The sequence below is a fragment of the Lytechinus variegatus genome, chromosome 5 (assembly GCF_018143015.1).
Source record: "Lytechinus variegatus isolate NC3 chromosome 5, Lvar_3.0, whole genome shotgun sequence".
NCBI lineage: Eukaryota > Metazoa > Echinodermata > Echinoidea > Temnopleuroida > Toxopneustidae > Lytechinus > Lytechinus variegatus.
The window spans coordinates 16,076,152-16,100,300 of NC_054744.1; the positions used below are offsets into that span (position 1 = coordinate 16,076,152).

Consider the following 24,149-nt stretch of genomic DNA (forward strand, 5'->3'; position numbering starts at 1 on the left):
CCCCTCACACATATCTGACATCTAGTATTATCTTTCTTTTGTCTCTCTTTTTTTCACTCTTTTCACTTAACCCCTTTCTTTGGCTTTCTCCCTTTTTTTCTCTCTTTCCCTCTCTTCCTTCCCATCTTGATATGCTTGTCTGTCTTATTTTCATCTCTCCCGTCGTCTCTCCATTTTTAATCTTCTGTCTCTCTTTGCATGTGTGTCTCTCTCTCACAAGCTCTCCTTCTGTAAACCCCTCTCCCCAAATGCCATATATCTTCAAATTCGGTCTGCACGAAAATTAAGAGCCCTTGAGGCATTTTTGAGAGGACTTATTATCCAATATTCCTCTCTATCAGTTATTGGTTGTGGATTAGTCCACTCTGTGCAGTCTTTGATTCATCCCAAGTATTTGTCAGGTGACCTCTTCAATTGAATTCTACTAAATCATTCAAGGAATCTGCAGAGGTGCAAAATACTCATTCAAATCCTCCAATCTTTACCAAGGTCGAGTTTGGACATGGAAGTCCCATCCCTGAAAAGTTTGCGATTTCCTGAACGGTATATGACACCGTTCTCATTACGCTTTCTAAAACTAGTTTATGGAAACAGGTTCAGGAAACCAGTTTGGAAGATCGCTTTGCTAGCGTTCCCACTTGATCACAAGCAAGTTGTTTTCAAAATCACTTCACGTAAAGCGATCTTGTTGCTATGGAAACGCTGTAAGTGGGGTGACACATTTCGCACGAAATTCGAAACCGCAGCGTAAGCATTCTACATCTGCCGTGTGGAGTAGCGTGCTCAAAATGTGCGAAGATTGCTTCCCGATTGTGTCCACACGCTACAGTCAGTTTAACAAGGCAAAGCAATCTTGGAACCTACATCGCGAGGTGGTTTTATGAACCGGTTTGGAAGATCGCTTCGACCGTTCTCATTACACGTTAAACTAGTTTCCAGTATACTAGTTTTAGGAAGGTAGTGAGAACGGTGTCTGTGACTGCTTAGACTAATAAAGGTACAGCCACGGGCAGGGTCCTCAGGGACATTTAACAATTTTCGGCCAGGAATATTCACGACTGGGCTGAGGGTGCGAAATATTCTCATCTTTATCTCCCCATTGAGGCTAATTTTTCACTCTTCACTTTTCATGATTTCACTTGTCACCACCAGCACCCCCCCCCCCACCATTCACTCCTTGCCTATTTCTTTCTTCTAGTTGGCCAATGATTTATTTTGCGGTCTATCTGATCAGGGAAATGACATCAGATAAATGATAGTACCTACATGATTGAAGTCCTATTCAATTTTTAAAGATCTAAAATATTTTAATATATGAATTTTACATTGGAGTTAAAAGAAAACAGAAAAGTCATAAATCATATATATGTTGCATAAATGATTCTATGAAAAAAATGCAATTTTCACCAAAATTTAATGAAAAGGTATTCTATATTCCTTTAGTAAGCAAAGGTAACTATGATGATCATATTTTCAAAACAAGTATCAAGAGTTGTTTTAGAGAAATGTAATTATAAACTACCAATTGATAATTTATGCACCTACCATATTATCTAAATCTAACTGGTGATTTGTATACATTTCACCTCCCATGCTGACCATGGATGGTATATCAAATGTGTGGTATTTCATAGTAAGGAGCAATAGAAATATTTACTTTGGTATCATTATTATTGTTAAAGGTCAAATGCACCCCAGAAAATTGTTCATTTGAATCAATACAGAAAAATCTAATAATCATAACGCTGAAATTTCCATCAATGTCGGATGTAAAATAAGAAAGTTATGACATTTCAAATTTTCCTTTTTTTTCTCACAACAGTTTTATGCACAACTAAGTGTTATGCTAATGAGAGGGTTGATGACGTCCCTCACTCACTATTTCTTTTGTTTTTTATTGTTTGAATAATACAATATTTCATTTTTACAGAACTGACAATAATGTAAAACTTGACTGAACCACATAATGTTAAACAATGTTGATTCCACATGTTCAGGGAGGAATAAAACTTGATTTCGCATGACAAGCAGCAGAAAATCAGAATATTTCATATTTCCTATAATAGCTTACAAAAGAAATAGTAAGTGGGTGACCTCATCAGTCCCCTCATTTGCATACCGACCAGGATGGGCATATAACTGTTTTGTGAAATTAAGTGAAATTTAAAATGTCATAACTTTCTTATTTTACATCCGACTTTGATAAAAAATTTCAGCGTTATGCTTGTTGGATTGTTCTCTTTTTATTCAATTAAACTTTTTGTTGGGATGGACTTGTCCCTTAAAAGGAAATTTTGAATATGCAAATTATTACACCTATATTTGTTTCACAAAATATGACAAGAGAATACAAATGCTTTCTTTGTAATTGTCATGGTTTTTACGATTCAAAACTGTCAACTTTCTGAACATTAAAAAAACCCTTGCAAAAACTGTTTTTACAAGATGGATACTATGCCAAAATCAAACACTTTCCCTTGCAGATCTCATCGTCTTAAGAAAATTGAAAAATAAGAAGAAAAAAAATCAGAAAACGTACTGTGACATGTCACATTGACAGGGCAAAAAGGCTTCCAGGATACCCCCATGACCATAGAATAGTCAAAGAAAAACGATGGGTGTCATACCTTTGTCCCAGGCAAGGACAATAAATCTTAGTTTCACATTCCTGGACATCTTTCCACAATGATAACAAATACTTTTGAGACAAGAAAATAAGAGAGATGAAAAGACACCGTAAGAATTAATATCTAGAGGAATTGGAGGAGAGATATAGAACGAGGTGAGTGGGAGAAAGAGAAAAGGTACGGATTTGAAACTTAAACTGAAAGCCCTTGGATACCTTAAGATGAAATATGAAATCTCACACCTCAAATGCCGGTATGGTTTACTCCCCTAAGCCATTGAAGAGAAAACTCCACCCGAAGACACCAAGCAGACCCCCTTCTCACTACTGAAATCTATTGTATTGTAGTATGAAAATAAATTGCTCAATGCAGTGGTTAGAAACAAGGGGCACAGCAAGGCGCTCCTCTTACTCCCATCTGGAAGGGAATTTTTTTTTATTTTAAGTAGGAAAGGTAAGAAAATCAGGAAATCCACTGTGAAAGATGGATATGACAAGAAAAGAAAATGATCAGGTCACCTTCTTTAATGTACCTTTGTAACTTCTCATCTTTAGTTTTTTTTTTATAAAATAGGATATGACTCTAACCACCCCCCCCCCCCCAAAAAAAAAAAAGAAAAGAAAAGAAAAGATAATCAGAATAAAAATTGACAGAAAAGGCTATTAAAAAAAAACTATATAACAAACCCATGTGCTCCATTCTCTAAGCTCAAGTTGATTCTAACTGGTTGCCTAATTCATAGAGCCAAGGAAAAGCTCTCATTTGGTGGATAATCTCACACCCACTGACACTTAATAGAAACCATCTTCATTAGGAAAAAAAAACAAGCAATACATTGAAATTTCACATTGTGATATTCCTAACCAATGGCATGCCCGGATTAAAAAAAATCAATGTTTATATATATGGGCAGCCAAAAGGGCCAAAATTAACAATCTAAAAAATAAAGAAACTCTCAGAAATAAATGTAGTACTATCTCAGAAATACATGATGCAGTCTCTCAGTAAACTTATGATTCTGCGATTGTCTTTATTTCTGTAGTTTTTCTGTAGATATCTTTATTTCTAGAGTTTTCTTATTTTTGAAATTGTTTTATTTTCAAGATTATCTATTTCTGAACAATGACATTCATTTGTAAAATATACTGCTATTTCAATTATAATATTGACAAGATTTATTTCTCAGTTGTCTTTTACTACTTATATCCATTTCTGGTTAAATACTTTTATTTCTTTATGTACTATTTGTCCGAAGTAATGTACTCATTTCTGAATGTTTTATTTCTTAGGAAGTTAATTCATTTCTAAGAAACGACAATTTTTTTCTGAGAGACTACATTAAATTCTGAAAGACTAAAATTATTTCTGAGATACTACATTTATTTCTTGAGAGTTTCTTTATTTTTGAATTTGCTAATCTTGGCCCTTTTGGTTGCCCATATATTTAACAATTGGATAGTGTGTTATCTAGTGCGTAATTGGATGTTTCACAAATACATATCTTCTTGTCTGAAGAGGCCATTATTCATGACCAATGAAAGCCTACATTGCAACTTTTGATCAGGGCTGTTTAATAAAACAATAGTTTGTCCTTCTCATTTCACCAAGGGAAGAATTATGTCATTTTGAGATTCATGCTTCTCAGATCCTGATTTAACATGAGCCCCTCTGAGGTGTTATATGTATATGGGAGCATCTAATATCAATTTATCCTGATTAATGTGTTAAAATGAATGTATAAAAACTAATGAGTTTGAACATCTCTTGTGCATTACTTGAAGAAGATTTAGAGTTCCTGTCATTATATTCTCTATAAATTCCTTTTAGTTTTTAAATTCATGTACTTGATGATAGTAAAACATCACTTGATTTTTAAATAAAGATTTAATACACCTTATTTTTAAAAGACCCATCTTCCATTTCATATATTGTTCTAATTCATATTGTTTTGTGAATCATTTTCACATTTTCTAGAATGTTTTCTTTATATTTCCTTTGGGATATGATCACCAAAATGTATTGCCTTGTCATAATTAATTCCCTGACATAATTTTGACCAAATATTTAAAATTTCAAAGATGGATAATCTAAAGAAGTAAATATTTTCTACCCTCTTCATACTTTAATGTATTCATATGTATATTCTACTAATATGTTTTCCCATTCATTAGTCTAACCATGCAAAATTGTACGATCACCCGACGGCTTCATTCAAATCCCTACATGATCTGATCAGCATCTGACCCTCTGAGCAGCTTTGCGTTTGGCCCCTACATCCTACACATGAAATTGCAAGATAACTGTAAATAAAGTAAAAAATTGTAGCCTGTAGCGATCGCAAGGAAAATCGTAGACTAATACATGGGACGATGACCACAGCGTATGTAAACTAGGCAAATGGGAACGTCAGCGAACCTTTGTGTTACGGGACCCAGGTCTGTACCACCGACCATCTAACCTTTCTGATGTCAATATTAGAATTCACGTCAGGAGCCTCCAGATTTTATTTCATTACATTTCATGTCAGATCTAAATGTGAAGCGTGACAGCAGCCCTTGACCAGGAAATTAAAAGGAAGGTCCGCATTCACTGTCCCTCACAGTCAAAACGAAATCAAATACCTGCTTTTCAATACCTGTCAAAAGAGAGAAAAAAAGATGAGTCTAAGACAAATCTAACATACCCCCAGAACTTCCATCTCACTTCTCTTTTCTTTTTTTTTAAATAATTCTTCTCCCCCAACATCCACTCTAGGAAGAGAAAGCACTTAGAATTGGGATGAAGGATAAAGAGAGAGAGAGAGGGAAAGAGCCTGCATCCCCATTTTCTCTCTGGTGCAATGCAGAGTGCTGCGAAAACAAATCGGAGTCCTCAAAAAAACTCCGTTTACATAGAAACACCATCCTCTATCTGCCAACAATGCAATATTTTAAGGCATATCAAAGGCAAACACTGCAGAAGGAGACGTGCGCGTGCACGCAGGGCGTGTAGACTGCCGGGCTAAAATGCCGGATGCTAAACACATTTGCGCAGGTTTAGGATTTTCTATTGATTTAAGATCGGTTTTCGGCCGTGTCTCCAAGAAACAGGTGGGAGAGAGTCGGCAGAAGTTTAATTAGATATTGCTAGGGTTCTGTCGGCTACCTTTCTTTAAAAGGTTCTTCAGGCATACATGTCTACATGAAAGATGCTCTCAACGTCATATAATACTCTAAGAAGACAACTGTAAAGAAGACAACTCTAAAATCTCGGCCTGAACTTTGTAAGAAAAGGCTGGCATACAGCACACATTAGATATAGGGTTTAATAGTGTTCTACATACAATCAAGGTATTGGCGTTACTGAGATCCATATCCCGACAGAAAAGGACTTTGTTACTTCAAAAGGTCTCCCACTTGCGTGAAGTCACATAAAGTTCAATTTTCAGTACAGATACTTCAAAAGCATCTGAACAACCCATCTCTTGCTTTCAAAGGCCTTGATAAAAGAACAGAGGACACTAGAATCTGATGTTTTGTAGTCATCCAACCTACCTATGTAATTGATACCTTTCTCTTGAAATGTGAGAATTTCCAAAGAATTCATTTGCCAATTGTTATCTTTTCATTCTAAATATTTACCATTAATGATGGTCATGTTCATCCTCATAATAGCTTCCATCTCCGGTCCTCACTACCGTTATCTTAATTTCATCACCACCATGTTAAAGAGAAATGCCAGTAGTTGCAGTAAACACTGATTTCATGAGAAAGTCTGTAAAACCAGGCTTAATTGTCAGAATATAATCAGGGATCTAGATCTGGTACAGTTACATAAGCTGAACTTTGTGAAATCTTGAAATCTACGCTGAATAATGTTCACACTGAAGATCACCATCACAGATAGGCACACGTGGGACAGTGTATTAATATTGCTGGAATAAAGACCCGACGGAAGTGTCCTAATCTGCGCTGATTTTGCTTATTTCTCAGCAATTACACAATTTCTTTGAGAATCCTTTGGCACATATTTTTTATTCATACAGACAGACACTTGGGTGGTCATTATATCAGATTCTGTCAAAAGTCATTTTGAGATTGTTACCAAAACTGAAATTTATCTTTAATCATCACTAACATTTAATACTGACGTATCTCATCCTAATCCTTCATCTTCCTCATCTCTCTCCCTTTCATCCTCTCATTAATACCACCGTACCATCATGATCATCATCAATATCACCACTGACTACCAACACCACCACCAGTACCAAACCACCATCATCATAATGACAAACAATATTCCTATCACTTTCTTCACCATTCTTTAGTTTTTAAATTTCTAAAAAAAATCCTTACTTGGCATCCTCATCATCATCATCACAAGTCTCCCTTATGCATATGACGCATCACTTAATCTACCCATATCCCTGAAGAATATGCATTTGCGGACTTCCTCCATTCCCAACAGATGTAAATCAAAACACCAACCTACTAAAAACCTGACCGTCATTTTACATCTTTCAATCATGGTCAAAATCCACACACTTCTTTCAAATCAAACACTTCTCAAAACTGTTTGGATTTCTGCCTTATCCAATCCCCGCGATCCTTACTGCCCAATTTAGCTAATGTGCAGAGGGGATTCTTTTACCCTCGTATTCACGACGGGCCAGCTAAATATCAACATCTCGTGCATCCTTTCGCCGCTTTTCAACGACCCTGCAGTGTTAGCTTGATTAAAAGGCAGAAAATTATAGCAAAGTGCTGGCCCCTAGCGGTGATTCAAAGTATAAAACATAGGGACTCTGACACCCGAAGCTTTTATTGCCTTCTCAAGTTATTGGCTAGTGTTTCACAGGGGATGGACACACCGTTTTTAGCTCAGAAAGCATCGATTCCGAAATACTTACTTTTGTCAGATTGAATCCATATCATAGATATGCGTAGTATTGTTACACCAAGCACAAAGCAGAGTGGGTTTCAGAGTCTTTGTGACAAAGATAATAGTATCTTCCCATGAAAAGGAAAATAAGACCTGAGAAAGTACAAGAAAAAATTCCAACACAACAAAATACAAATGTTGTCTTTGTACTTGCTTAAAGTGTAAAATTGTATTCAGTCCGTATGAAAATCGTTCACCATTCTTCATGTCCAGCTACACGTAGATGCACCCATTTCCCAACAAGATCACTTTGATGTTAAAAAAAAAACACAAAAAAATCAAGCAGTCCCAACATTCAAGCTAAGCAAAACAGTATATTAGAGTGTGGCTATATGACATTTATAATGATTGATAGTAATGATAAAACATATAATTTTTCCAGACTTCACGTCATTTTTTCTTTTTCATTATCTTTCATCTGATAAGTATTTTTTTCAAACCTAGGAGTATCTACCAAGTTCCAGGATTTGCCCAGGAACGATGTTCCAATTGCTGGAAAAAAAAATCTATTTTGAAATACTTATAAGTCATGCATCATACAAAATTGCAAGGGAGATATACATTACTACTCAAATCACTGAAATCTTTAACAATATGTTTTCACATTCTGCCTACGTCTCATAACATGAAGAAATATTTGTAAAAGTAAAGAATAAATAATACTACCAAATCACACTGTCTGACAGCCTAGTAACAGAACAGCAAGCAAGACAACAATAATCAATACCGATTCTTGAACCTCTCACTTTAGTGTCAAAATCTGAAAATTACCGATGGGCCTTGCCGAAAACCCGATATCCGAGCTCCCAATAAGAGCGAAAATTGGTGAAAATTTTGAAGCGCTGTGGGAGTAATGGCAAGCGACAGGCCCCGCTGGGTATCCGTGTGAGCCCCCTACCGCTCCCATCCCAGAATTGGTCACCTCTCCCTGGGCTCACCAACAGCACCTGCAGTCGCCCCCTCCTGGGTTACCCTGCAGTCTGTGGGTTCAAAACACCTCTAATTGGTGCAACTTGATAGGTCCGAGTCTCTTGATTTTGTCTACACTTTCAGACTTTAAACATGAAAAAAAATTAACAGAAGCAAAATTTGAAGGTTGGACTCTTGTTGCATATTAAAAAAAAAATTGGTTGGAGGAATATCTGTCATTTGGGTACTTTTGTACCGCTTTGCAAATACGAACTTGTCAAGTATTTTCAGCATACTAAATGTATTATAACAATCATTAAACCTGATAAGAGTAAAAACATGAGATGCTGGAAGGGGTGATTTGTTGCTGTTTTTCATTGTAGAGATGTAACGGGTGTCAAGTTATGCATTGTCTTTCTAACAAAAAATATAGCTGATTATGAATACATCAAGAGTGATGTATATTATGAGAATGGACATGCATAAACTAAAATAGGTCTGAGAATCTAAGCCTAGATCAATAGAGAGTAGGTTAGGATGCGCACATCATCGATGCAGAGCAGGAGGGGGAACGAATACCATGGTAACAATGCTGGAAAACTTTTGAGCACCGAGTGTGGGAAATTGAATCAAATTCTTTGAAAAGATTTTAAATGCAAATCTAATTTTGAAATTCTGATGATGTACTGATTTCATAAACAATGACAAAGTAATTCTTTGGAGAGGTTATTACTGTGAAAAAGAAATGTGAGTTTATGGTTTCTCTCAGTTCATTCAACTTCAACAGCTGACAGTGCACAGGTCAATTTAGTTCTTCAACATTAAAAAAATGTCAAATTATGGTTTTCAAAGAAAATACAACAACATAAGGCTCGACATGTCATATTCCTAACATGATACATGTAGAGGTGCCATGGTCTAGTGGATATATCTAATATAATTATTGACTATCAGGAATGGGGTTCAATTTTTCCATCAGCACCAAAGTTCTTTGGCAAGGCATTGGCCACACTCAACCAAGGCGAGGTAAATGGGTACCTGGCAAGAAATCATTCCTTGAAATGCTAAGAAAATATTGGCAGCTATATTATACTAAAGCCAGGTAAAGTTGGGATACATCTGTATTAAAGGGATGGTCCGGGCTGGAAGTATTTATAGCTTAATAAATAGAGTATAATTCTCTGAGCAAAATGCCGAAAATTTCATCAAAATCGGATAAAAAATAACAAAGTTATTGAATTTTATAGTTTAGCAATATTTTGTGAAAAGAGTCGTCATGAATATTCATTAGGGGGGCTGATGATGTCACATCCCCACTTGTTCTTTTGTATTTTATTATATGAAATTAGGTTTATTCAATTTTTTTCCTCCAAGAACTAGAAAACTTTGATTGACAACTGATTTAGTGCATTAGATATTTATTGCTGCAACATATTTCATTATAAGGGAGACATATTATTCACACAAGTATGAAATAATGAAAAAATTATGATTTTATGTAATAACATAAGAAAATGGAAAGTGGGGATGTGACATCAACAGCCCACCTAATAAATATTAATGACGACTGTTTTCACAAAATATTGCTAAACTTTAAACTTCAATAACTTTATTATTTGTTATCCGATTTTGATGAAATTTTTGGCATTGTGCTCAGTGAATTCTACTCTATGTATTAAGATGTAAATATTTCCACCCCGGACTATCCCTTTAAGTGCCATGTAATATAAATGTGTTGCTTAGGATATATTATTTTTTTATTAGTATTATATATGTATTCCAACTAGTATATATTTAACCTTTACATGATTTTGCCTTTCTATCGTCTACTTTCTCTCTCTCTCTCTATGTAAAGTTGAGATACATCTGCAGTAATATAAATGTGTTGCTTAGGATATATTATTCTTTTAATTAGTATTATACATGTATTCCAAGATTTCCAACTAGTGTATCTTAACCTTCACATGATTTTGCCTTTGTACCATCTTCTTTCTCTCTCTCTCTTTGTCTTTATTTCTTCTATTCTTGGCTAAAGTCTCCAATTTCATCCTGATGCCCTATGCCACAGAGCACAGTCACACCCAAAAAAAATACTCCAAATCGACTAATGATATTATTATTGATACTATTTGAAGTAGCATCATACAGATGTGATCAGCATTGGGAGCATTTTATGAAGGGACTTGTCAGAACTTTTTATCAGACAGTCGCCATAGTAACAGTACTTTTCAGCCAATCAAATTCAAGGAAACTTGTCAGACCTGACAACTGGTCGAACGACAAATGCTCATGAAATGTTCCTCTGGAGTCTGTTTCATTGGTATGATTGCAGCACTAACAAAGCCATCCACCTCCCCTGCATATGACATGAATGAAACTGCCAGTTACTTAATAAAGAACATGAATGTTTGCTCTCCATATCACCCTCTACATCTGCCTAAACGAGGTACAACTCAAACACTAAAACAGAAGGAGGTGTTGATGAATCTACATGACGCTTTTTGCCTCACACCTGGTTCAACTAACAAGGCTGGGGTGTTTATTAATGAGTGGCAGCGCTTTCAGTCCCTGTTTTTACAGCAAACATGGACAGTTATTTCAAGAGGGGAGGGCAGTATCACTCCCTAATAGGGCACAAACTTGTGTAAGAGAGTCTCACGTTGTTTCCTGCATCGCCTACTCCTTGAGCAGCCACAGTTTTCCTTCAGATATCACTCTCCTTGACTGCATTAAATTTATTCCATAAGAAATATTGTCAATACCATGTTTAAAAATGGAATTAACTCTGTGTTAATTGATATGTAAGCTGAATACCTTTTTTTGCTCAAAATAGCAATAAGAGAATTGTCATTTAATGAAATAAAATTAGATTAAAATAGCACCATGCCTGGGCAATCTGAAGGATACCCAAGTTATTGATATATAGAACAAATTGCATATATGTGCAAAAGAAAAACATACACATTACGAAAATGTCCCGTTTGATTCTCGACCTCACTTCGGACTGCAAACTGCGGTTTTATACCCCGATTTGCGTTTGGAATATCTCAAACAACTTTTCCAACCCCGATAAACCCATCTTGGCCAGGTAATCCCCTTGTCTCGATTTCACCACCACGGGCCAGCTAAATGAGCGTTGAGCCAAGGACGAAATGATAAACAACGCTGTGCTATTACGTAAGACTTGTCTGCCTGTAGAAGGATCTTCGGAATGAAATTATTGTATTCGATATTAAACACGTTTTCAAAGGCATATATTACATTCAGACATCCAATGCTAGTCCATTTTCAATTTCGAACGAAGAAAATCGACCTTGAAATAAGGAAAGTAAGCGAATAAAAATTATGGTATGCTTAGCATGCAAGGACCGCGATGCATGCATAGTTTCTGTCCGTCCAGCAAGAAAATGGGTTCACTCGCGCAATGATACAGTCTTAACGTTCGAAAATAGTAGTAATGGCATACCAACATACAAAGTATAATAATCATGCTGCTGATATGCACAAAAATATGAAATCATTATTTTTTTACCCCAAAGTCTTGTTCATAATTTAAATACAAACTATGCCTGTAACTATTTTTTAATCGCAAACGTATTATTGCACAATACGTGGTTCTCCGGTAAACTGCCCATGTGCGCTGCATCCATTCCACCATTGTTTTGGGTCGTTTATACTTTTAGTTTCCACCATTAAATGTCTAACTTAGATATGTTGTGCTATTTTTTTTGTAAGTCAAAATGTTCATCGTTGGAGAGCGAGTTCAGGCAATTGATGAGTTGGGAAGATGAAGTGTTGGAAAGATCGATCACGTGTCTTAGTTTACAAAATCGCGTGCCCGTTGAACCCCGATCCCTTCAGTGCCCATTTATGTTCCCCTTCCTCAAGTACATCTTGTTGAATAATCACTTAAAAAAGTTGTTTTTTGCCCCCCCCCCCCCTTAGCTCCCTTTTCATAGTGAAAGTTCTTTTGCAGTGTCCTTTTTTATCTTTGATCAAGCGACCCATTTGAACATGCCCATATTTGATTGTGATAAATGTCTGTTTTATTTTCTAGTTCAAAATTTGTCATTTTGCTAATATGAGGTGATTAAAATTAGCGCCCTGTCCTTTTTGTCGGGAGAAAGAGAGAGAGAGAAATAGAGATGGGGTGGAATTTCCACCCCATCTCTATTTCTCTCTATATATCTTTAACAAGGGCGCTGGAAGCGAGGGGGGGGGGGGCAGGGGGCACTTGCCCCCCCCCCCCCCAATAAATTTTTTTGGGGGGGCAAAACGAGATTTTGCCCCACCCCCCATGTGCCCCCCTGAAAGTAGAAAAATGATAAATTATTAAATAATTAAAGGACAAAAGTATACGATGAAAGCACTTTTATGCCCAAAAATTGTCATTTCTATTGTCAAAAATGAACAATTTTGCCCCTGACGGGGCAATTACATTATCATAGTAAGCCTGGCGTCTTTTGACGAACAGTTCCTCTGTGAAACATACCTTTGAAAAGCCCCTTTTCCATCTTATTACAGTGTGATAACGTTTAACCTTTTAATGAATACATTTCAGACTAAAACCGAATGGCAAGCTAATTTTCTTTAATATCTAAACCTACAAATTATGAAAAAGATGGATATCTTCTTAGATAAATGATTTGATTTTATATATTTCGATCCAAAAAATTGAAAAAAAATCAAGCACGTTTTGAAATAAAAAGATGGCTGTGTATTTATGCAAAGCGCAAGCGATTTTATTATTTTTATAACATGTCCTGAAAGTTTTCTTTTTTCCCAATTATTCACCTCCCTTCCATCATTCAACTTTCTTCCCGGTCCTATCTTTCTTCTTATTTTTCGCCTCACCTTCCGCCGCTTCGCCCCTTGATCTACCTATGATGACCCCTCCCACGGCAGGAATTTTGTGTAAAAATGGAGTATAAGTCTCGTTAATAGAGTGTTTAAAAACAAATTTGGGGGATAAAGCATAGTTAAAGTTCATTGTGAAGGATTAATCATAACTCATGAAAACTATTCTTTATACTGAGTACGCAAACAATGAAAATATTCTCAGTATATTCCAAGTAAATTTGGAATAAAGGGAAAGTGAATTGGATTAACAAAGGTATGATTTTACTGGGTATGGAACATTCTCGTCTAACCGTCTATGCACTAAATTCAGAGGCGATTTTCTTTTTTCATCATTTTTATTAGTTATGAAATTGACAATGGCCATCGATGTCATCAATGTCATCACTCTTTGGCTGGTATATAGGGCTAGATGAGAGTTGGAGAATAGTTGGGCCGGTATGCCTTTTCTTTTCCTAACCAAGTTCTTAACAAAAACTATATCTGTTTATATATATTTCGAAATTCGAGGATATAATTTCGATTTGAAATTATGTATTTTTTCCATAATAAAAGAGCACAAATAGTAGGGGGACATTTGATATTATGTACCCCTTTCCAAAATGGTAGGGGGACGCGTCCCCCTGTCCCCCTGGGATTTCCGCCCATGGTGATGGGGGAGCTTTTGCATTTTCTAGAATAAAATTGAAAGATTTCGTGCACACTTTGGGTGAATTTTGCCCTCTCGATCGGTGGCCCCCGGATGCATACGGTCATGTTTGTCATCTTAAAGTCTTTAAAAGGCCTATATTACATTGGTTTAAAACAATAGAGTTTGCAATAAGGCTCGTAATTTGCTGGAACTGCGACCCTGATCATGAAGAAACACCAGTCTGGGTCAGAAGGGAGGAAACAGGATCAAAAAGAACCCCAAGACTGTTTAATTCTCAAGAAATTTATTTTTGAATGCTCTTAGAAACGCAACTTTTACACTCAATTTTTACACCCTCAACCACACCCTCTCCCGCTCGATCGCTTCCGTATCTCACGCTTTCAAAAATATTGTGCCCCCTTCGGGATTTTGCCCCCCCCCAAAAAAAAAAAAAAAAAAAAAAACTGAAAGTGTTCCGGCGCGCCTTGGTGGAAACAAATCTGAAAGAAAACATGAAACCAAGAAAGGTATTTCAGAGGGCTATAGGCCTACAAAATAAGAACAATAATGGGAGATAAAGATAAAGAAGATCACCTGCTAATAACGCATGTGAATTAGAAAACGTTCTGAATAGATATGAATAGAACATTGAAATGCTATACAAACATTGTGATTCATAATGCTGGTCTTTGTATTTTAATGTTCTATGTATAGGCCTACACCTCAGCTTTGAGAAAAGGACATTTATAGGCCTTACTACAGATATGATTGGCAAATGCACGTTCTTTAGAGGTGTAGAAAGGGGGTGGATGAAGAAAATAAGTCTAGAAAGAAAAGAATTAGACAGCCAGACAGAGAGAAAGAAGGAAAGAAAGGAAGGAAGAAAATAAGTCTAGAAAGAAAAGAATTAGACAGCCAGACAGAGAGAAAGAAGGAAAGAAAGGAAGGAAGAAAGAAAGAAAGAAAGAAAGGAAGGAAGAGAGAGAGAAAGAAAGAAAGAAAAAAAGAAAGGAAGGAAGGAAGAGAGAGAGAGAAAGAAAGAAAGAAAGAAAGAAAGAAGGAAGGAAAGAAAGAAAAAACTTTCTATCAACGCGTGTATACATCCATGGCCATGCGCTCGCCGGAACTACACACATTGCAATCCATCGTGTGTGGCCCCCTGCTGTGACCGTAGATGCTGGGGTGAATTATCTTCGCGGACCGAGGTCAAGAAACAGGTGTTTCTATACTTAAATTTAATCTCTTGAGGGCAATAGAATTTGTATTACTGGGAGAAGATATTTGTTGATAAGGAAATGGGGTATACAGCCCTCAAACGAGAGATTTTCGTCATGCATTCTTATTGATTATATGAGGACTGTTCACCACTTCAATCATCAAACATGATTGATAGCAATATATTCCCCAACCCTTCCCCAAAAGCAAAACTAATGAATGTTCATTTGCCAAGTGAAAAGATTAAAACCTCCAGTTTTAATCTGTTCATTGATAATTCTTCATATTCACAGTAACAAAATAACCGGACATGGTGGCTCAGTGGTAGTGGTAGGAGGTCGTGGGTTCGATCCTCGATCCTCGGCCGAGTCAAACCAAAAAAATGGGACCTTCTGCCTTCTTGCTAGGCGCTCAGCATTTAGATTGGAGAAGGGTAATAATAACATATTATGTTATGCAGGGACCGCTGGTAGAACAGTTTCCTAACTGAAGTGGCTACCCTGGGTGAATAAAACGTTATTATTATTATTAAAATATCATGCATTTTTAACATTTGCTATTCTTATGATAGGCCTATATATGCACATATAAATTATTATACAATTAGCACATAGACATGAGAGCGATGGTATGAAATTTCGCAAATGTGGGAATTTGAGTTGAAAAAAAATTCTCTTTTTCACTGAATATGAACTTTCATACCCTCTCACAAATATAATATCAATATTCACTATTTTGTATTGTACAAAACCAGGAAGGTTTTTTTTATCATAAAATTGAAGAAAATAAGCAAATTCCTTGTTCAGAAATCAAGGCAAAAAAAATGGAAATAAAATTCAGACTGAAAAATTATCTTTTGCACAGATAGTGCACAATACCTATGCATTTATGATTTGCAAGTTCATGATATTGACATTAAGAAACAATCAAGTAATATTTTAATCAGATTAAATATTTTGGTATTTTAGTTGTTATTGTCATTTTGGGTGTATTCGTGACTAATAGTATTCAACTCCTTATTATTTTAGTGACATTTTTTCCCCTTCAAACTTTTACAAACAGAATTTAATCCAACATTCAGTTTACTAGAAAAACATATATTGGTCCAAATCAAAAGCTCTTTGGCTGTTTGATATGTTGCAGGCTTGAACAGTTCCCCTAATGCAGGTGTTTCTTGTTATGATGGAGAGAAAACATGTTATGGTATCTTATAAGGTTGAATGTACAGCGGCGAAAAATATTCCCAAATTTGATCTCTGCATATAAGTTAGATTTAGTTGATATTGTGAAATGAACTGCAAATACATATATATATGCTTTTCACACTGAATATCCTTAACCCCGGACTATCCTTAACCCCCGGCATACTATCTTTTTTTGTTTCACACTGTCTTTTTTAACCCCATACTATTTGCTCAGCCAGGTTTAACGCCTTAACCCGCTACTATCGTACAGCTCATGAATATTGATGTTTTGCCACACAACATGATTAACATGCAATATCGACTTCTGTGATTGGCTAATGCTTAGCCCCACTTTTCCTAAGCCAAGTTTCGTTTCACACAGCATCTCTTAGCACAGCAATTGTGGTGCTAGCACCACAATAAGCCGGCTAACCCTGCTTTTTTGCAGGGCCAGATAGTACCATACTATTTACTGTACTAGCCCACTTTGCTAAAACGTAGTGTGAAACCGAAGTGGGCTTAGCTTTACCCCGGGAAATACGTGCAGTGTGAAAAGCATTTTAGGCTTTCTATCCCCATTTGTGATGATCGATCTCAGGTAGCTTTGTTATATATTCTCAATATTACTGACAGGAAAACATACTTTCAAATACTTTTCACAATATCAAAATTATGAAATTCAATCTACTCTATGTTCCCTGGCTTCACAGGTGTATTTGAAGGTCCACAGCATTTCCTGATATGCAAAACAGTATAATAAAATCTTCAACTTAAAAAAAAACATGCATTCACATATCATTTATTTTCATTTCTTTTAGAAAAAACAACATTTCAAGCCAACATTATTATTTCATTTCAAGAAGAAGCACAAAAAAAAGAGAAAATAAGATATCTGATTAGAACACAAATTTTGTCTATCCACGAAAGGACATGAGCAAAGATCCTTTTGTATGCTCTAGAGATATTAATCTCGGCAGGATCAAAAGACAAGCCTTGTTTAGACACACGCACCTGTGACTCAGGATCCATAATAGACCCATGTTTGTAAGACTCTTTAAAACTATTTCTAGACTGGAACCAACACCTGGTGATAGCCGAGGGCCACTTAATCTCAAGAGGGGTTCACACAGAGCAATTTTTTTTTAGTTCTGACATTATTGAAGTTTAAAAAAACATCCTCTGAAGTGAAACTTTTAACATTAAACCAAAATTTAAAATCCCCAACACAAGAAATCTTCCAGGTACCTAAGAACTCTTCATCATTAGCTTGACAATTTGTAGTCAGTAGGTACCTTTTTTTAATTTAAATGCTTTGTGATCTTTTCTGCATTCCTCTTTTGGGAAATGTTTACAGAAATTGTCAGAATATCATTGATAAAAATTAACTTGGAATCATACACTTTTGAGAATAGGCCTATAGATAATCATAGCAGAAAAAAAATGAACACAGAAATCATCATTAAATTGCGGGTAAAAATTGGCTTGAAATCAAGCCTCCTCATGTCAAAAGTAGAGATACAGATAAGTTTATTAATAATTATCATATGAGAGATAACTCTCTATGGGGGATATTTATATACTTTGTCAAAACGTAATAGCTAGCGCTGCACGCTCGCATTTTGATTGGTGATTTGATATGTATATCTCAATATTAATTCTATAACAAACTGCAGATAAGTATGTAAATATCCCCCATAGAGAGTTATCTCTCATATCATAATCATTAAGCAATATGTTTTGATATCATCTTGGTGATAGCTGTACTATCGGTGAGTCAGTACAAACATGAGCATGATACAACAGTACTTGGGTATAGAACCCCAGCTGATAAAGATAAAGACAAGCCTGTTTATGGTTTAACTATCAAAAGGTGACTACTGCCCACTTGCGTACCATGAGCCCTGCATTTGTTGTACAGTACAACTTATAGTATAAAAAAGTTATGGATAAATAGTTGTGTCTGAATGCTTAATACCAACTACACATGAATTTTTTACACTGATTTTAACAAGAAATTAACCAGAATCACAGTCTCTTTTGTCAACTGTTACAGTAAAAAAAAAGCATACAGTACCTGCAGTGCAATATGCTAGGATTTTCAGGTAAACGTGTAAAGTGATAATTTTTAAAAATCAGATTACTGATTCATGAAACCATTGGGAGAGACAAATTGCAAACAAACAAATGAAAATCTCAGGTGATAGAGTCAACTACCCCTGGAGATAAAGGGATTCTGAAGTCGGGGTTTAAATTAAACCCTGGTTTAAAGTTGTGGTTTAACTATGGAGAGCCAATTGGGGTGCAAATCCCTAAGAGTACACATTCAAATTATTAACTCATATGACACCCAAATTGTCTGGAAATGATAAGTGAAGTATTTTGAAGAATTTTTCCTCATTATGAAAGCAAAAGAAAACAAAATAGTAAACATAAGAAATATACAATATAAACATAATTTTAGCACATAGACCGTGATCTAAGTTAAACCTGACTTCAGAATACTGGCCTAAGGCTTTGACTTCAAATAAATTTTAGGTAAATTACAATGAACTTTATGAAGCAAAAGATGTTTTCATTGACATGATAATGAACAAAATGGTTCAATAATAGCATGTGCAAACTGTTTTACTTGAAAAGCAGACGTCTCAAAGTACAAAGCAAGGACTTAAAGAAAAAACCCAGACCATTTTTAAAGATCCATTATTCATCAAAGTTTAAAAACAGAATACCACCTGACCCCAATTAAGATTTTTAATTTCAAGGTCAAGAGAATAAATTAAACAAATGACAGGAATTAGTTAATGAGTTATTTCTAAACATCCCCCACTAAGATCTTATTGCATCTTATCAAGAGATCAAATATAGGTGGTTTCAAACCGCCTCGATCACAAGAATCCCTGTTAAATTACGAGAACTTTTTTAGGCTAAAAAATACCCATTAATTATTCCTGCATTCACACCGCCCCAAAACATACCCTTCGGGATAAGTTCCTGAAGTTACGAGCATGCGCAGTATGGTCTGATAAGCAGGCTAGGCGCGAGATTCAAAATCACTAGCCCAGCACCCACCCACAGCTCCCGCGCCCAACGACGACCAACGGCACACTGTGCTAAACGTTCCCGTAAATTGCTTTCACATTGCCAAAATACCTGCGACCTTGGAAAAATCCCCGCAAAAGTTCTTGTAATTTCGCCAAGTACCTACTATTTAGCGGGTATTTTCTTTCGGGGAAATTACGCATAGTTTGCTTTCACATTACCAAAATACCTGGTATTTTCTGATCGGGGTAAATTACCCAATCAGAGAATACCTGGAACTGACAAACTTCGAGGCGGTCTGAAACCACCTTGTGTTATCTCATTCTGACACTTCTTGACTTTTAGTCCTTTCAAGAACAAACACAACTTCATCATACTCAAAATGAACTTGGTTTTCCAGTAGCTTTGGTGGAACGAAGAGGGCAACTCATCAGAGGGGTATTGAAGAGTCAAGCTGGGTTTCATGAAGTAAATTATTACAGAAAAATATTGTCATACAAAAATAAAAAAGACAACATCCCCTTTTGAAAAGCTTTGCAGAGAAAACATGATGATACATACCAAATAAGAAGTCAATCATGATACATGATGAAAGAAAAAGTAGAACATTTTTTTTGGAGGGGCATGTATATTTATATGAAATAAATTAAAAATCTTATAGTGCAGATAATTTTGTTGTAAATATCAACCTTTGGAATTAGGATGGAATTATATTATCTTGTTAGATGAAAATACACAGACAAAACTCATTTCTAAAAGAACATGGAAGTTTTGCAAAAACCACACTTTTCTAGATTGTAATACATTTCCCCGGCAATCTTGGTTGACCTCACATGAAGTGTGCACAGGGCCTGTGCTAATCCATCATTTCTTGTCTTTTTTATCTCTCTCATTTTTCAATTAACAGTTATATTGACAATTCGATCAGCAGGAACAATAGTGCTCACTTCTTCAAACACAGCCCAGTCCTTCCCCGAAGATGGTGTTAAAAGAAGGAGGAAAATACCACTTTAGCAAACACTTTAATCTGAAGTATTCACAAGGCATTACATAACAAGCCCACATAGCCTCTCTTTACAGAGGGGGTAATCTAGCTGAAAAATGGGGCATGGAGGAAAATAAAGCCCTCCAAATATCGGAATGAATAGATGAAGCAGTGATAGACTGAAGTGGATTGTGTCTGACATGAGCTTTTGGCACCCTCCTTTTGTTTGCAGCTAACAATGAAACCACATAAGAATAAAAAGCAATAAAAGCCCTTTGAATGACCAACACAATGCTGATACCCCTTAAGAGAAAGGAAGGAAAGGGGAATGGAAAAATCCAGGCCTTCTATAATTCCTCTTTCATTTATAACAGTCCTTTTATATAACTTCTTTGTAGATAGAACATCTTATTTTTTTATTGGCATTTGCATGTACATGTAAGGTGAAGAGGGAGAAGGGGGTTCATTGTACACTTGAAATAATGACGATAATATTGATAGTGAGAATGAACATAGTATCGATAGCAATAATAACATTGACTGCATACTAGGCTTGTTTAAAACAAAACAGTTGAGAATACCTCTTTTCAGCACCCCCTCCCATTTCACTTTTACATACTCAAATAAAAGGAGGCAATTTCTCCTGTAATATCTATAAATATATTATGAAGAATACTATACCTCTTACTTGTAATCAATTTGACTTTGCCATGTAATGTTTATTCATTAATTTGTAATTATCATTATGTTCATTATCAATTATTATTGTTATATACATCAAATATTTCAGTAGAGTTTTCCAATCTTGCTGATACCAAACTAGTGATGAGATGTGAACAACTCAAAACATGTTAAGATATTTTAAATGTTCATCTTTTTGGTAAGTTTGTTGAAAAATTATTATCATGTACATTAGTTCATTTTGGTACCACAAACATTTTTGTAAGGTGAACTATTTAATTAGTGCTGACAAAAAGTTTTTCCATTTAGTAGTTAAATTTTATAACACAAATTATTTTCATATAAGTATAGCTATTGATTACTGGCAGGTCAGTTGTCTGATGTTACATTTTATTTCATTTATAATTAAAAAGATCATCTATATTTTCTGTCCTTTTTAACGCTTTCCCCTTTCAAAATTGTTTTCCTTAAACTGCTTATTTTATTTTTGATGTCACAGATAAAATCCTAGAGTAGGCACCATCTTCAAAAATATTTTAACCCTGAAAGTACAGTACAGCCTTGGAGCCCTCATTCACAAGTTTTCTGCAACAAGGTCGTAAAAACCAGCTATTGCTAAACAAAGTAACTTGGGCCTTTTCAACCACTTCACAAGAAGGCCTTCTTTTAGAAGCAGTATTGATTTCATGTACACAGATTGCACATTCAAACGTAACACACCCGGACCAAAACAATCTTTACTCCATTTTGCATAATGTCATCTTATTTTCACTCTAAATTTGACAGGGTTGATTGGAGTCTTAAGGGTGGTAGGACCAGGGTCTACCCCCCCCTATAAACATAGGAGTTGGCCAAACTTGTGTATAGATGACTCTGGATAGAATGGGTCCCCTGGACCGAAGCCCAACAACCCAATTATACCACTAAACCAGGCAGCCATTCACCCCCATCATCCCCCTCATAATTGTTTCGATTGTCCCCTTGTCACCTGTTACCAGGATTATCCTATCAATAGGCGATCAATACAAGGTCTTGAGCTGACAGGGGCGCAGAGATGCACCCCTTCATACTCAAGTAGTCTCAAGAACCCAAAAGTAATACCCCTCATCTACTCTATAACTATCATCATTTAACATTGAAGGTTAAAAGGAAATTCAGAAATTTCTGAAGTTGCATAATATGCAATATTAATCCAAAGAAACCAATACATGGTGAGAATAAAAAGTGAATTTTCTATTAAAAAAAAAGAAGTCTGCAGAACATCACAAAAAGTTTAAAAGAATTTGTTTACTGGAATATTCTGAAGCTAGATTCAAACCGAGTTGAATGCTGATGTCACATTTCAATCCAGTTTCATTTTGCTATCCTCTGACACCTTCCCCAGAGGCTGCTTGGTAACTTCTTAAAAACAATATAACAATGTATTCGTCTGGATCTGTACAAACCAGGGAAAATTGAATAAGAAGGTAAAAAGGTATGATAAAATGTAAAAGGGCTTTTTGAAATACAAAGGATAAGGAGAAAGGATAGAGATAGGAGATATACAAGCTTAATGAAGAAATACAAGCTACAACTTAGACAGCTTGGAAATGAGGGCCTTCAGCTAATGTATATAAAGAGAACAGAGATGGAAAAAGAGGGCTAGACAAAGATGGGCAGACAGAGATCGAAAGAGAGAGAGATAGAAGATAGTGACCAATTCAAAATGTTTAAAGTTAACCTTTCCGGTGCAGCAGGGAGATGGGGAAGAGTCAAACGAGGAGGAAATAACTAGGAGGGAATAACTAAAAGACAGGAAAGTTACGGTATCAAGCAAGAGAGGGATTAACAGGGGAGAGAGGGGAATAATAAGGAAATTAGAAATAAAAGTATGAGAAAAAGGTGACGATTATATACAAAAAGTGTGAAATGGATTGATATAAGAGCTAAGCAGGAAGACAAGATAGAAAGAACGAGAGCAATAATCAAAGAAAGAAAGATGACTGAAGGGAGAAAATGCAAAGAAAAGTTACTCTCTCTCTCAGCCACCCATAATTTCTATGAATCAGAACAAGAAGGATTACAACCAAAGGGTGAGGAAAAGGTGAAGAAAGCCCTACCCTACCAAAAGGATCCAAATCGGTGTTTTGTCTGCCTGTTCAAACACGACAAACACGGCTGGCGCCATAGCCATATTCAATTCACCTCAACCAAATAGTAGAGAATTAAGCAGAGTATATGGGGGTATTCAAGAAAAAGGTATGAATTCTTTTTAGCTCTCTAATGGTGTTATTTCTTACCTCTAAGCTACATTCCTGGCAGAAAGCAACACTCAAACGTTCCTTTTCACTCCAAAATGGTTTCTATCTCGTGCGAGTTTTGTCACTCTCCTCTGTAACTCTGTCTGATCCTAAAGGTAACGCAGTCTGAAAATACAAAAGATGAAGAAGAAAAGTAAGAGTAAAAGACATTGAGATACATTTAGGAATGAAATGCTACATTCAAACAATGGCTCGCAATCACTAGTTGCAATGAGAGCAAGCTAAATGCAACAAAGGTGATCTTTTAACCACAAGTAATTGATTTTTTAAAATGTTTTTCAAACCATTCATCAGTTTGCCTTGTAGACATGTCGTAATTGAAAAAAGCAGGAAAGCTTTAGTGTTTGACAAGTTACATGTTTTGTAATTAACTGCATAATAAATATGTTGCATAACAATATACATGAATGCACATGGGTTAATATAAATTGGGAAACAGTTGCAAGTAGTTGATTGGGAACTGAAATAATAGAAATTGGTGGGGAAGACAGACAGACAAAAATGAAGAAGGTAGAGAAAGAGATTATATACCAAGATGGATAAAAAAATAATAAGGTCAGAGAGAGAGGGGGGGGGGGTGGGGGGGGGGGGAGACAGATATCCGAATTGGAAAGATGGAAAATTAATACAAAAAAATGAAAAATGAATAATGTTTAGTAATTGAATAGCTGGTGAATAACAGATAGCAATGACTTTAATACACTGTATGTTAACCATATCAGCGACTTTTGGCATTTAGATAACCATACTGTAAATTTCCAAACTAGATTTGAATAAATTACCCATAAATGAAAGCCT

General features: G+C 35.8%; 1 long non-coding RNA gene across 3 annotated transcripts in view; it reads right to left on the reverse strand.

Annotated features, from left to right (window-relative positions):
• Positions 1-4,969: 4,969 nt before the first annotated feature.
• The window catches only part of LOC121415569, an 81,606-nt gene continuing 62,426 nt past the window's right edge, over positions 4,970-24,149 (reverse strand). The window contains exons 4-5 of one of the 3 annotated variants that reach the window (XR_005970027.1): positions 23,331-23,456; positions 4,970-5,262 (exon numbers count right to left, since the gene is read on the reverse strand). This is a non-coding gene — a long non-coding RNA (uncharacterized LOC121415569). Of the gene's footprint in view, positions 5,263-22,839; positions 23,457-24,149 lie in introns of those variants that run through there. The other 2 variants (XR_005970025.1, XR_005970026.1) reach the window with 2 other exon arrangements.